This window comes from Callospermophilus lateralis, unplaced genomic scaffold, assembly GCF_048772815.1.
Source record: "Callospermophilus lateralis isolate mCalLat2 unplaced genomic scaffold, mCalLat2.hap1 Scaffold_84, whole genome shotgun sequence".
In the NCBI taxonomy this organism is placed as follows: domain Eukaryota; kingdom Metazoa; phylum Chordata; class Mammalia; order Rodentia; family Sciuridae; genus Callospermophilus; species Callospermophilus lateralis.
In genome coordinates this window covers 6789928-6802120 of record NW_027516477.1, presented here as the reverse complement: position 1 = coordinate 6802120, position 12193 = coordinate 6789928, and the positions used below count along the sequence as shown (strand labels likewise).

The 12193-nt window shown below is 41.1% G+C and overlaps 1 pseudogene; it reads right to left on the bottom strand.

Moving 5' to 3' along the window:
• Positions 1-2677: 2677 nt before the first annotated feature.
• Positions 2678-12193, bottom strand: part of LOC143641094 (F-BAR and double SH3 domains protein 2-like) — a 130853-nt pseudogene continuing 121337 nt past the window's right edge.

Genomic DNA, 12193 nt, shown 5'->3' with positions numbered 1-12193 from the left:
GTGAGCAGCCTGCACTGCAGGGAAAGCAGAAGATGGAAATATTCTGTGTCCCAGATTTATGGCTGGACACCTCACACACATCCCTTCACACAGGCCTCTTGAGGGACCTGTGTGTTCCTGTACAGCAGGAGACTATCGAGGATCTCAGTTATTAAGGTGAGGACCCAGGAGGTGGGAGAAATGATGTGAGGAGTATGTGGAGACCACCCTGTGCTGCATACTTGATATATCCTTCTTGGGACCAATAAAATGTCCTTATACACACTCAGTTCATTACTTCGTAGGATGTAGCTGTGGGAAAGGGGAGAAGCATCCAGAATGACCACATCCAGGAAGCCAGTGGTCACATCCTCCAGGCTCCCTCCTTAGCTCACCAGCATGCTGCTGCCCTTTCTTTCCAGCATGTCTCATAATATTGTCCTCATTGTTATGTAGCCGTCTTTTTTCCCCACTGGGAAAGAACCTTGAAAGCAAAGACCATTAGTTATTTCTTTCCATCTTTAGGACCCAGGATATCATACCTGGCACAAAAGTGGTCTCTGGGTCTGTGTCCCATGGTGTATTTACTTGCTCTCCGAATTTGTTAAATGCTGTAAAGGAGGGCCCAAGAGTATCTTTGTAAGAAACATGGTATTTTGGGAAAAGCCTGTTGAACCAAACCTTTTTAAAAGGAAACTTGGAAAACTTAATTCCATTTTTTTATTATTCAATATTTTATACATAATAAATACAAATTTTTTACAGCCACTGTAAAGAAAGCGCATCTGCACAGAGACTCCTTCTGAGCCCTGCCCTGTGCATGGTGATGCTGGGTTACATGTCCTGGAGGGAGGGATTATTTTTTTAAAACGGAGGCATATTTTTACAACTTTGTTTTTAAAAATAAAATTAGCAGCTCTTCCAAGAAACATTTTAAGATCTAACAAAAGACTTCAACAACTTTCTGAAGTTGTGAAAAATCCAAATTCAAGGATAATTTGGCTAGCTAAAGAAAGAGTAGAAGACTGGGTGGCAAGTTGAACTGCTCTATTTAATAAGCACTTTTTAGATTTGTAACATTTCCACAAATTGTAAAATCTTTAAAAAACCACCCTTTTAATTGCTTTTTTAAACTTAAGAATAAGTTTGATAAACATAAGAAGACCTCAAGTAGATCAACAGTTTACAAAATGCGAAAAACCAAAACCATAGCCAACAGTCAAGGGGTATTTTTACTGAAGTGATCAAATGAATAACTGAAAACTTCTTCGGTTCAGACCCTACATTTTGTCAAAAATCCCACAGGGATGTTTGGTGAGCATTTCAAGTTTCTAAAGATTCTTAAGAGGGATGGGATTTTCAAAGCATAATACAACTTTTGGATTAAATTCTAAAAAATGTGATTTCTTAGCCAAAACAGAAAAGCAACAGGCAAGCCTCCCTCAGTCCCTAGGTAACACACTCCCTACCTTCCATGGGTGGAAAGCAGAGCCCCACGCTGTTCCCAGTGCTGAAGACTGCTGAGCACCCCTCCCACCCCCAGCTCTCCTGGGACTCGCAGAAGGCTCCTCTTCCTCATCAGTCTGCACTTGTGTGGGATGTGCAGTCAGAGTCTTTTCTTGCTCAGGAAGCTAGTTTCCTCCACAGGCCCACATGTTCTTCCTTCCTAGGAAGCATCAGGGAGGACCTGGAGCTGCATTATTCATGAGTGACAGCTTGTCTATACCAACAGCGACCAGGCTGTCTGGGTCAGTGCACTAGCTTTTGAACAAAATAGTGCTAGGGACCTCCCCGATAGAGAAGCTCAACAAGCAGCCATGTGTCCTTAATTTATCAGACACTCAGGTTCTAAAGATATTGGTCAGAAGAGTATATGCTGTAAAAACTGAGTTGAAAAATGTCCAAAGACAAAAAGAACATTAAACCGGCTCATTTCAGATCTGGAAGCTCCATCTCTGCTGTGGCCGTAGCCTCCTTTCTATTAGTCTATGTGATGGGCAAGATGAGGCTACTAGTTTAGCCCCCTCCAGATTAGCCCCACTAATACTAAATGAATGGCATAAATATTAATACAAAGGACACTGTTATTATTTTAAATCTGTTAGTTGTGGAAGAGATGTGCGTTAATGCAACTGGCGCTAATGCAATGGGCAGTCCACTTTTTCCCGGTATGGTTTCACTCTTCATCTGGGGACGAACTTCGGGAAGGAGCCAGCCTCTCCTGAATCCCTCCTTCTGTTTCCTTTTGGAGCCAACAGAATCTGATTAATACTTAATCAGATGAGCAAAAGCCACTTGAAGAATGATGAGATTTTTGCCACATCCTTGTGGCCACAGTAATATACTGTACGAGCACACATGATCAGAATTCTGTGACTATTCCCTGGAATGAGGCCTGGTCTGGAATCTCCTATAAAAATGGACCATTGTTAGGCATGAGGGCTACTCCCCTCTGCTTCTAGGGCCCACTAGGATTTGTGCTATGGTAGGACAGATGACATAGAAAATGACAACAACAAAAAAAGGCACAAAATATTCAAAACATGGGAGGAGTTCACCAGGCCACCCAGTCACAGAGAATCTGCCTTGGTTTTGCTCTGTTAAAGAGTCACCATCATGCAAAGGTGCCTAAACAACAGGATGGGCCAAACTCCAAGCCTGGCCTTGATTGTAGCGGTAACAAAGGGCAAGCCCATAGTCACACCATTGTGATCTCCACATCCTCCATCTTCTCTGCTGGCCTTCGGTGGTTCTGTGTGGGTGGAGGGGGAGCCGCTCGGACCTGAGTAAAGAACAAAGTCTTGGTTTGTAAGTCAGCTTCCAGACTCAGGCTGGAGCATCTGCAAAGTCCAACCAGTCCTCTATCCAATGACATGGGCACATACTTTCAGTGTAAATTTCCCACCCCGAAAAGCAGGTACTGTTCTGGATGAAATGTCAAGTCTACAAATGAGACTGCTGCCTGGGCTAAAAGCCCTGGGCACAACAGTTACTAAAGCCCTAAAATCCTTCTCCAAAGCTAAAGCCTGGAAGGCAAGAGCGCAATACTTAGGGAAATAAGACATTTCAGCATGTCTTGGGAGTCAGTTCTAAGAGAGAAGGCTGGAGAGGCAGGCTGGGGCAAGAAATGAAGGGCCTTGTTGAGACATGTTATAAGAAATCTGGGCTTGGGCTGGGATTGTAGCTCAGCGTAGAGCGCTTGCCTAGCATGGGTGGGACCCGGGTTTGATTTTCAGCACCACATAAAAATGAAGGCATTGTGTTGTGTCCATCTACACCTAAAATATAAATATTAAAAAAACCCTATATTTAAAAAAAAGAAATCTGGGCTTTACTCTGTAGGCAGGGGAGTCTTTGATGGATTGTAAGGCATATCAGATCCATGAAAAGATGTCTCAGATAACAGTTTGGAGAAGAGATTGGAAGTGGGCAACAGGACAAGTGAGCTGACAACATAGGAGACTTTCCAGACTTTTCAGAATGAAGGCTGATGTGAGCTGAACTAGATACCAGGAATGGTGGAAGCAGAACAGTGAAGAGTTTTGAGACCTGTATCCAAGGTAAACCTGGCAAGACCTGGTGATGACTGCAGGTAGGCCAGGAAGGTCTGAGGAATGCCTCCAGAGCACTGGTAGGATAGAGGATCCATTCACCAAGACAGGCAAAATGGAAGAAGGAACATGTCTTGGAGGGAAGGTAATTCACTAATTTTTGCTGAGTTTTGGGGGTTGGTCTCAGACATATAAGTTGAGATTACCACAAGTCTGAAACTCACTGAGAGACATGATTCTGGGATTTGGTTCTCACAGTCATGGGAATAGGTAACTTGGGGAGAATATGTTGAATGACTTCAGGAGAAGCAGTCTAGGGACAGGATCATGAAAAGTATCAGCAGAGATGGAGAGAGGAGGAGAAACCTGCTAAGGTCAATGAAAAGGAAGAGCTGGAGGTATAGTATAGAGCCAGCCAGCAAAGTGTGGTGGACAAGAAAATTAGCCCCGATTTCTCCATTTCTACTCTTACCCACCAGCCCATGTTACTAATGCCTCTTGCTTGGACAACTGCTACATCCTCCTAATGGCTCCTGTATCAGTTCTGCCACCTTTTATTGGTCTCCACTTGGTAGCCATAAATATGTGTTTAAAATACAAAACTAATCACAACACTGCCCTGCTTCATACCTCACAATGGCTTTCAATCACATTTAGAATCAAGACCCAAGTCCCTGCCAGGTGTGGTGGCCCAGCCTGTAATCCCAACTACCCAGGAGGTTGAGGCATGAGTATCACAAGTTGAGGCCAGCCTGAGCAATTTAGTAAGACTCTGTCTGAAAAAATAAATAAATAAAAAGGGCTGGGGCTATAACTCAGTGGTATAGTGCCCCTGGATTTATTCCCCAGTATAAAAAAAATATTAAGACCCAAGTCATTAATAAGGAACTCAAAGCACATCTGCTTAATGAATCAACCTAGTGGTTCAAGAAATGGTGATAAAGGTCAAGGAAAACAGAATTGCAAAGGGTCCACTGGATTACCAGTATGAAAGCCATGACCTTGAAGAGGAGTGGTAGTGGAACTAAGATGGCAGTAAAGTGAAGGGTGAGCATAGGTAACTATTTGTCAGAATATATCCCTGAGAACAGGAGTTCTTTGAGGTCATTTAGTGTATTTCAATGCTCCTCAAAGAGGCAAATACGGCCTGGAAAATAGATTCTTAATAAACACTTGCTAAAACAATTGTTTTTATGTTACAATTATACTACTTCAATGTTCCTAGAGTTTGAAATACAATTGAAATACACCTGCACAGTGGTTATCTTGTGATCTTACCATGTCAGTGAGAAGTGTTCCAGTATAAACTAAATGATCCAAGATGAATTGACTTTAGAGCTGTCGAGGCTGTTTGAGGTGGGAAACTGTAGATACTTTTCTGGCACATAACCCACTTAGCCTTTTTAATCGCTCTTTTTTTAAATTTATTTTTTAGTTATAGGTGGACACAAAATTTTATTTTTATGTGGTGCTGAGGATTGAACCCAGTGACTCATGCATGCTAGGCGAGCGTTCTACCTCTGAGCCACAACCCCAGCCCCTCAATCAATCTTTTTACCTTCCCAAATTCATTTCATCCTTGTTTGGCAACACACAGGGGCTGATTTTGATTTGGAAGAACTATGCATTCTATAACCCTGCCAGCTAGGAGACTTACAGGCAGGAGTTTGCCATATGAGGTCTCAGGAGTATGCCTTGATGCCTGTGAGAATCCTGGTGACTCAGCATGGAGGCTATTTTCTAAGGGAGAGAATTAAAAAGCTCAATTTATGTGGTGTTGTGCAATAAAATGCACTCAGACCCTGCCCAGAGGACCCTTACCATTTGTTGAAGGAGACGGGGGAAGAGCTGGGCACTCCTCTTATCCGGGCTGGGGTAAGGACTGCTGGGAGGCTGGTCATACAGCGGTAGCGGAGGCAGGGATGTTTGCGGCTTGGGGGAAGGAGAGATCTGCATGGAAGGAGGCAAGGTTACCAGGTGCTCTTGGCCTCAGGAAAGAGAGCTGGCTTCTTCTCTGCTGCTGAACACACATTCCTTTTCTCTGGGACTAAATTATGACTGTTAAAGCTTGTCAGCCTTTTGCTCATCAGCAAATAGACCTAAAATAACTACCCCAAACTGTTTCATGATGCATTTAACAGTTTCCTATCATAGATCTCATTATATTACTGATTTTAGTTTATCTTCAAACAGTTACCAATTCAAACCATTCTCTAAACTTTTCTTTTTTAATTGAAAATATGATAAATTAGTCAATTCAACAAAGCTAAGGAAGAACAAAAAAGGGGACAAATTGTACTGTTTTTACATATGAAGATACAATAACTGGCTGAGCTTCTTGTATGTGAGGCTAAGTTATTATCACGCAAACAAGATTGGCAAACACTTTATTCTTCTATCTGCCAGGCTGCTGTAACAGATCCCCAGAGAAAAACTGAACTGAATAAATTAGGACTTCCTGTAAATGCAAGTTTCCTACTGATGAGCAAAACCTTACAGCCCCTTTATTGTGGGACAGGGGCTCTGGCAGGCCCTGGGTTATGTGGTAGGGCTCTGAGTGTGATAGAACAAAGAGCTACCTCAGAGTTGTACCACATAAACTAACCATGGACATAACACATTCTCTCTCTGATTTGTTTTTTCTCTCTCCACCAAACCAACCTTTGATATGCTATATACGATTTAGTATTTTGGTTAATAGATTCACAGAATGCAGAAGAATGAAGGCATAATAGGGTCATATCCCACAAGGGTCTGACCGTCAAGTCTCTGGTTTCTGAAATTCAGCTATATAGACATCTGGCAATTGAGGACTGGAACAGGGAGGGTGAGGCAGAGAGACTGCAACCCACTTTTGCCTGGTTCAAGAGACCCTAGGGAGTTATTTTCTTTAATCATGTTTTAAAGCAGCTGTTCTTTTCTTCTTTTCAGCAGTGCTAGGGATCAAACCTTGAACGTACTAGGTAAACATTCCACCACTGAGCCACACCTCCATCCCTTTAAACATTATAAAATTCAGCTCTCCCCACTCTGGTACCTGAATCTCTTTCATCCATGGAGTATCACCATTTTCTGAGGCTGAAAGTTCTTCAACTAGCACCGATGAAAACACTCCAATTCGCCCATTGAATTCCCCTTCCCAGAAGCCATCGTCATCTTGGTTCTCTTTGTTCAAGATACGAATGATTGCTCCCTCAGGAAAAGATAGCTCATCATCTGTTTGGCCCTCATAATCATAAAGTGCTTTCACAAAACAGACTAGAAAGCAAGAGAGAGACAAATCTGGTTAAGAACAAAGACAGTCAAGGCTGCTTTTGCAACCACCCCTATGCTCACATGACAACTCAGAGAGCACCACTCAAAGTTGTAATTTTTTTACTCACTGTCATCAAAACAGGGAAACAAAAAACAGGAAGAAAGTGCTTTTTAACCTACTGAAGGCTTACTCCTAGGGTAATACAGTTTAGGTCAAATGTGACCAAATAAAGTGTGCCTTGTTTCAGTCTTTACCACTGGCATCTCCGTTGAGGCTGCCTGAAACGAGTTCTGCTTCCGTGGAATTGCTGGATGTGTGTGACCGACTGTCCAAAGCGGCCAAGGACTGCAGCATGCTCAGTAGGCTGTTCGAGGTGGGAAACTGTAGGTACTTTTCTGGCACATAACCCACTTGGCCAACTTTATTTCGAGCCTGGGTAAAAGACATGGTTACAAAACAGGTTTGCACACACAAAGGTTTGGACCGGACATAATAAGAACCAAAACAAACTCCTAAAAATGTCACAAGAGGGGCGATATGAGCAAAGGAATATACCTTTACCCAGTCTTCCATATCTCCATCTTCAATCACTTCTAACACCTCATGTTCCTCAATGGTCAACTCATCTGGTTGAGAAGCCTGCAATGGAGGATGGTCATGGACAAAATTAAAAAGGTTAGATAAAGAGCAGATGTGAGCTGGTCAGAACAAAAACTGGGGATCAAAATATTGAAATGATTTTGAGAAACATAAAAATTTCAATGCTGTAAAACTATCATAATGAGGTGAAGTTTTACTCTAAAAAAATGAAACAAAATAAAACTGCAACTAAAACTGGATCCTCAGGAGGCAATCAGATCAGTGATCAGCACTGGGCTGGAAGTGAAGGATGTGGGTTCCAGCTTCAGCTCAGGTACCTAGTGGTAAGTTACTCAGCCTCCATTTCTTCAAAATGACAGTCCTGCCATTCTCTTGAGGATTGGGGTGTTAATGTAGGATGAATAAGCACAGAACCATGACGACTTGGGAAGCACAGGCAGAGGAGAAGGCACTGAAACGGAAGTGCTACCAAAGGCTACCATGGAGGTGCATGGAAAATGCAAAGGGCTATGTACATGGATTGGATGGAGGTTAAGCAATGCCGAGGGTTGATCTGGAATTGCTATAAAATAGTGGCCCAAAGAGGAAAATTGTGGGAAAGGCCATGATTGAGATCAGGCAAAATTTGGATTATGCTCCAATATTAGTATGAAGACTGGGTTGATCCTTAGAGGTTCTACACAATCTGTGATGGCTTTATTGTCCCTGATAGCACCAGTCACCAGATTTTCCCTTAGGACAACAAAACCTGAGAGGAGACTCTCAGAGGCTCCACAGAGGGGTTGGAGAGTCTGTTTGGCTTTGCTTCCTAAAGAGCCTTGTATGTCATATTAACAGGTGGCCTTGTGAGTATCTTCTGGCTCTCTGGTAAAAGCCTTAAAAGCTTCCCCCAAGTCCCAAGATCAGTTAAAATTGTCAACTGAGACCATATAGTTTTTCAAATCTCACAATTTCAAAGTGTAAAATATCTCCAAGTTACACAAGCAAAAATTGGGCAAGAAAGTTAGTCAGTTTCTATGATTCACTCCACATTTTGCAAGGTTTAAACATTTCATCAAAACCCAGATTCTGAAGCTACCATAGCTCCTTAAGACAAAAACAGTCTTGAAAATGGGTGATAAACCAGAGAATACTATAAGACTAGATTTTCTCCCCTCAGTATTAGGGTTTGAACCCAAAACCTCACACATGCTAGGCAAATACCCTACCACTGAGCTATATCCCCAGCCACTCCAGGACCAGATTTTAAGTAAATTACCTCTTATGTCAATATATGAAACCCACTTATTTACTTTTTTTTTAAGTGTAAAAGAGAATTTATTTAATTGAAAAGAAAAGAGACAGAACTCCTGCAGGATGAGAGGGGACCTGATAGAAATTGTCTCATTTACTCTTTTTAAAAATTTGTTCTTCATAGTTATACACAGCAGAGGAGTCAATTTTGGCCTCAATTATTCTTTTTTGAGGAAAATAATTTAGTTCTTTATTATTTATTGGGATGTGGACGTGCAGCACTCTTTGTAAAAAAGAAAAATCAGGCTTAATGCATCTTAAAATTTGGAATTAAATGAGTTAAGTCTATATGATAAAGATTCTCTATTAAAAAAGAAGATGTTTTATAACATTTAGTCTGAAGAGTGATAGGTAAGTTATTACTGTTCTTGAAATAAAAAAAGCCAAATAGCTTGGAGGATATTTTTTATATAATTAATTCAGCATATACAAAAACATCATCCTACAAAAAAGACAGCATACGAGAGGGCCATGTGACACTGCCAAGATCATTAGTCAACAGGAGGTAAATATGGGCAATTTCAGGATTTAAGCATTGGATAAATTGTTGAATGAGATAATTAGTGTTGGTCCACATTTACTCTTGATAGCTTTTCCAATGGAATTTCTTTGCTACTCTAAAACCACATTGTGTCCTGAATATACCAGTAAAAGGTACTTCTGTAGTAAAGCCGTTTTCCTAAATTACATGCCAAGACTTAAAAAGTCTCAATACAACCATACCAGTCTCTACCCTGTGTGAGAGCAAAGCAGGATATGTTGCTGTCCTTGTGCAACAGCCATTGAGGCCCAGTGCAGCAGGAGTCTTCTAGCAGAAGCAGACACTAGCATGACTGTGCTGACACCACACACCAATGACAACTTTTGTACAAGGTTTTCCTCTACATGGCAATCAAGACCTAGAGTCTGGGCCCTGTGAGCCTCGGGGTACCCTGGACCAGCACACTCTTCCCTGTGGTCTAGGTGCACCATGTCTCTCTTGCTTCTATGCTTATACCCGGCTGCTCCTTTTGTCTGTCCTGCTCTGTTCCAGCTTTCCTATCTGATGAATGGATTTGATTATTATAGGTATAAAAGTCTAGTTTCAGTCTTGTTTCTATGGGAAAGAGACCATCTGAGTCTCAGTTTTCTTTCTTTCTTTTTTTCTACCAGAACATAAGTGCCATAAAGACAGATTTTTGTCTGTTTTGATCAGTGCTACATCACAGGCCCTAGAAAGAGCAAAGTATTTGTATAAAAAGATGCTCAAGTAATTGTTTGCTGAATAAATGGTGTTTTCTGATAATATCTTCTTTGTAGGGTTATTGAAGAGATTGAAATGAACAAAGAAGCAGTAGCTTCTCATGACTTGTGGCCCAGCTCTCTTTCTCAGACCACTGGCAATGAGCCAGTTGCTTCTTCCTTTCATTAAGACTCCATGAGTCCATCACACACTGACTACCATGGTGCTCTAGCTCACTGCTAGTCCTTATGAGTTCCCTATTAGAATGACTTAAGGCGGGGACTGTATTTCTCACTTATTCCAACTATAGGCAGCAAGTGGTCAGTCAATGGCTATTAAATATATGCAAGGTCTCACAATGTCTCCTTAAGTCCTAATATGTTTCAGTCTGTTACAAAACTCCATAGCAAACTGTGAGCTATTATAAAGTAGAAGATAATGAAAGAACACTTTTGTGTTGTTGCAGTACTGGGGATCAAACCTAGGGCCTCACACATTGCTAGGTAGGCACTCTACCACTGAACTATATCCCAAACCCTGAAAGAATATTTTGTATGTAAAACATTTTCTATATTGTGGCTCATTTCCTTAGGATGGATATTAATAAGGTTAAAAGTTATGAATACTTTTAAAGCTTTTGAATCTGAATATTAAATATAGCTTTTCTGTGTTCTCACCAGGTTCATCTAGTCCTTTTTTATTGGTGTAGGCCACAGAAATCATGATTAGGCTCAAAGTCAATCTCTTTCTCTTTTTTCCATTCATTCATTCATTGCAATGGAGTTTTGCTATGAGGATGGCCTTGAATACCCCGGTTTCAAGCCATCTTCCTCCTGCTTCAGCATTCCAAGTAGTTGGGACTATGGGCCTGGGCCACTGTGCCCAGCTGATCTCTCTATTCTAATTTATCCTCCTGAGTTTCTACACAAATACCAAAGTTATCTCCTTAAAGTCCAGAATAAAAACCGAACTCCTGAGCCTAGTATACAAGGCCCTTTATTATCTGACAGCAAATGCCTTTAGATCTTCTGTTACTCCCCACCTCTCAGCGCTCCTACACATCCAAAAGTAAACTGTTCTCAACACCCTATCCTCTCATCCCAGTTTCCATATCTGCTGTTCCCTTTGCTTAGAAGGATCCTTCCTTTCCCTATCTTCTCTCTCTACCTAGAAAAGTCTAGATTATGATTTAATTTAAATGCCATCTTGTCTGTAAAATTTATTTAACTACTGCGTAGTCTGTCTATTCCTGGATGGCAGGGATAGTGTCATATTAATTCTTATATCACAAAAGTTATCACATATTGTGCACTCAGTTTTAGCTCATGATTAACTGACTAAATAGATTCTGTTTGTTTTTTTTTTTGTATTGAGGATTGAACCCAGGGGCGCTTCACTACTAAGCCACATCCCCAGCCCCTTTTTATATTTTGTTTAGAGATAGGGTCTCACTGAGTTGCTTAGGGCCTTGCTAATTACTGAGGATGGCTTTGAACTCATGATCCTCCTGCCTCAGTCTCCTGAACTGCTGGGATTACAGGCATGCACCACTGCACTCAGCCCTAAATAGATTCTGATAGTCTGGTTTCACAGAGACGTATCTGGGATAGATTAATGGAGGTACTGTGATAGATCAATGGGTGAATGTGAGCTGTTTTTTTTTTAATATTTATTTTTTAATTGTAGTTGGACACAATATCTTTATTTTATTTATTTATTTTTATGTGGTGCTAAGGATTAAACCCAGGTCTTGCACGTGCTAGGTGAGCGTTCTGCCACTGAGCCACAACCCCAGCCTGAATGTGAGCTGTTTAAAACAATTTAGACACTTAGAACTCTCTCCATCTAAGGATCTTAATTAGTTTTGAAACTTTCATGTAAATATAACAAGGAGAGGTGATATCAGAAAACATTCTGAACCCTAGTTTAAAAATGTCCTGTAAAATATCCCCAAATTTCTTAGAAGATGATTTCAAAATTTCAAAACATTATCAAAACAATGTACACTAGGAAAAAACCCTAACTTTTTAAAGAAAACAGCAAGTATTATGAATTTAAATATAATGAAATGATGTTAAACTCAAAAAACCCAGGAATAGCTGATACTGAAAAGTATATAATGCCAGCTTTTGGCAACACAGGACTGGGGAGTGGAGTGAGAGTGCCCAGTGTATGACAGTTAAAGAGTCTCTCAGAACAGTCCCTCTGTTGTTATTCCTTAGCATTAACCTTTTCCTCTTGCTTTCTCTATCAGTATAGGGGCCAGAAAAGGATTCATTTGCTCATGCCTTC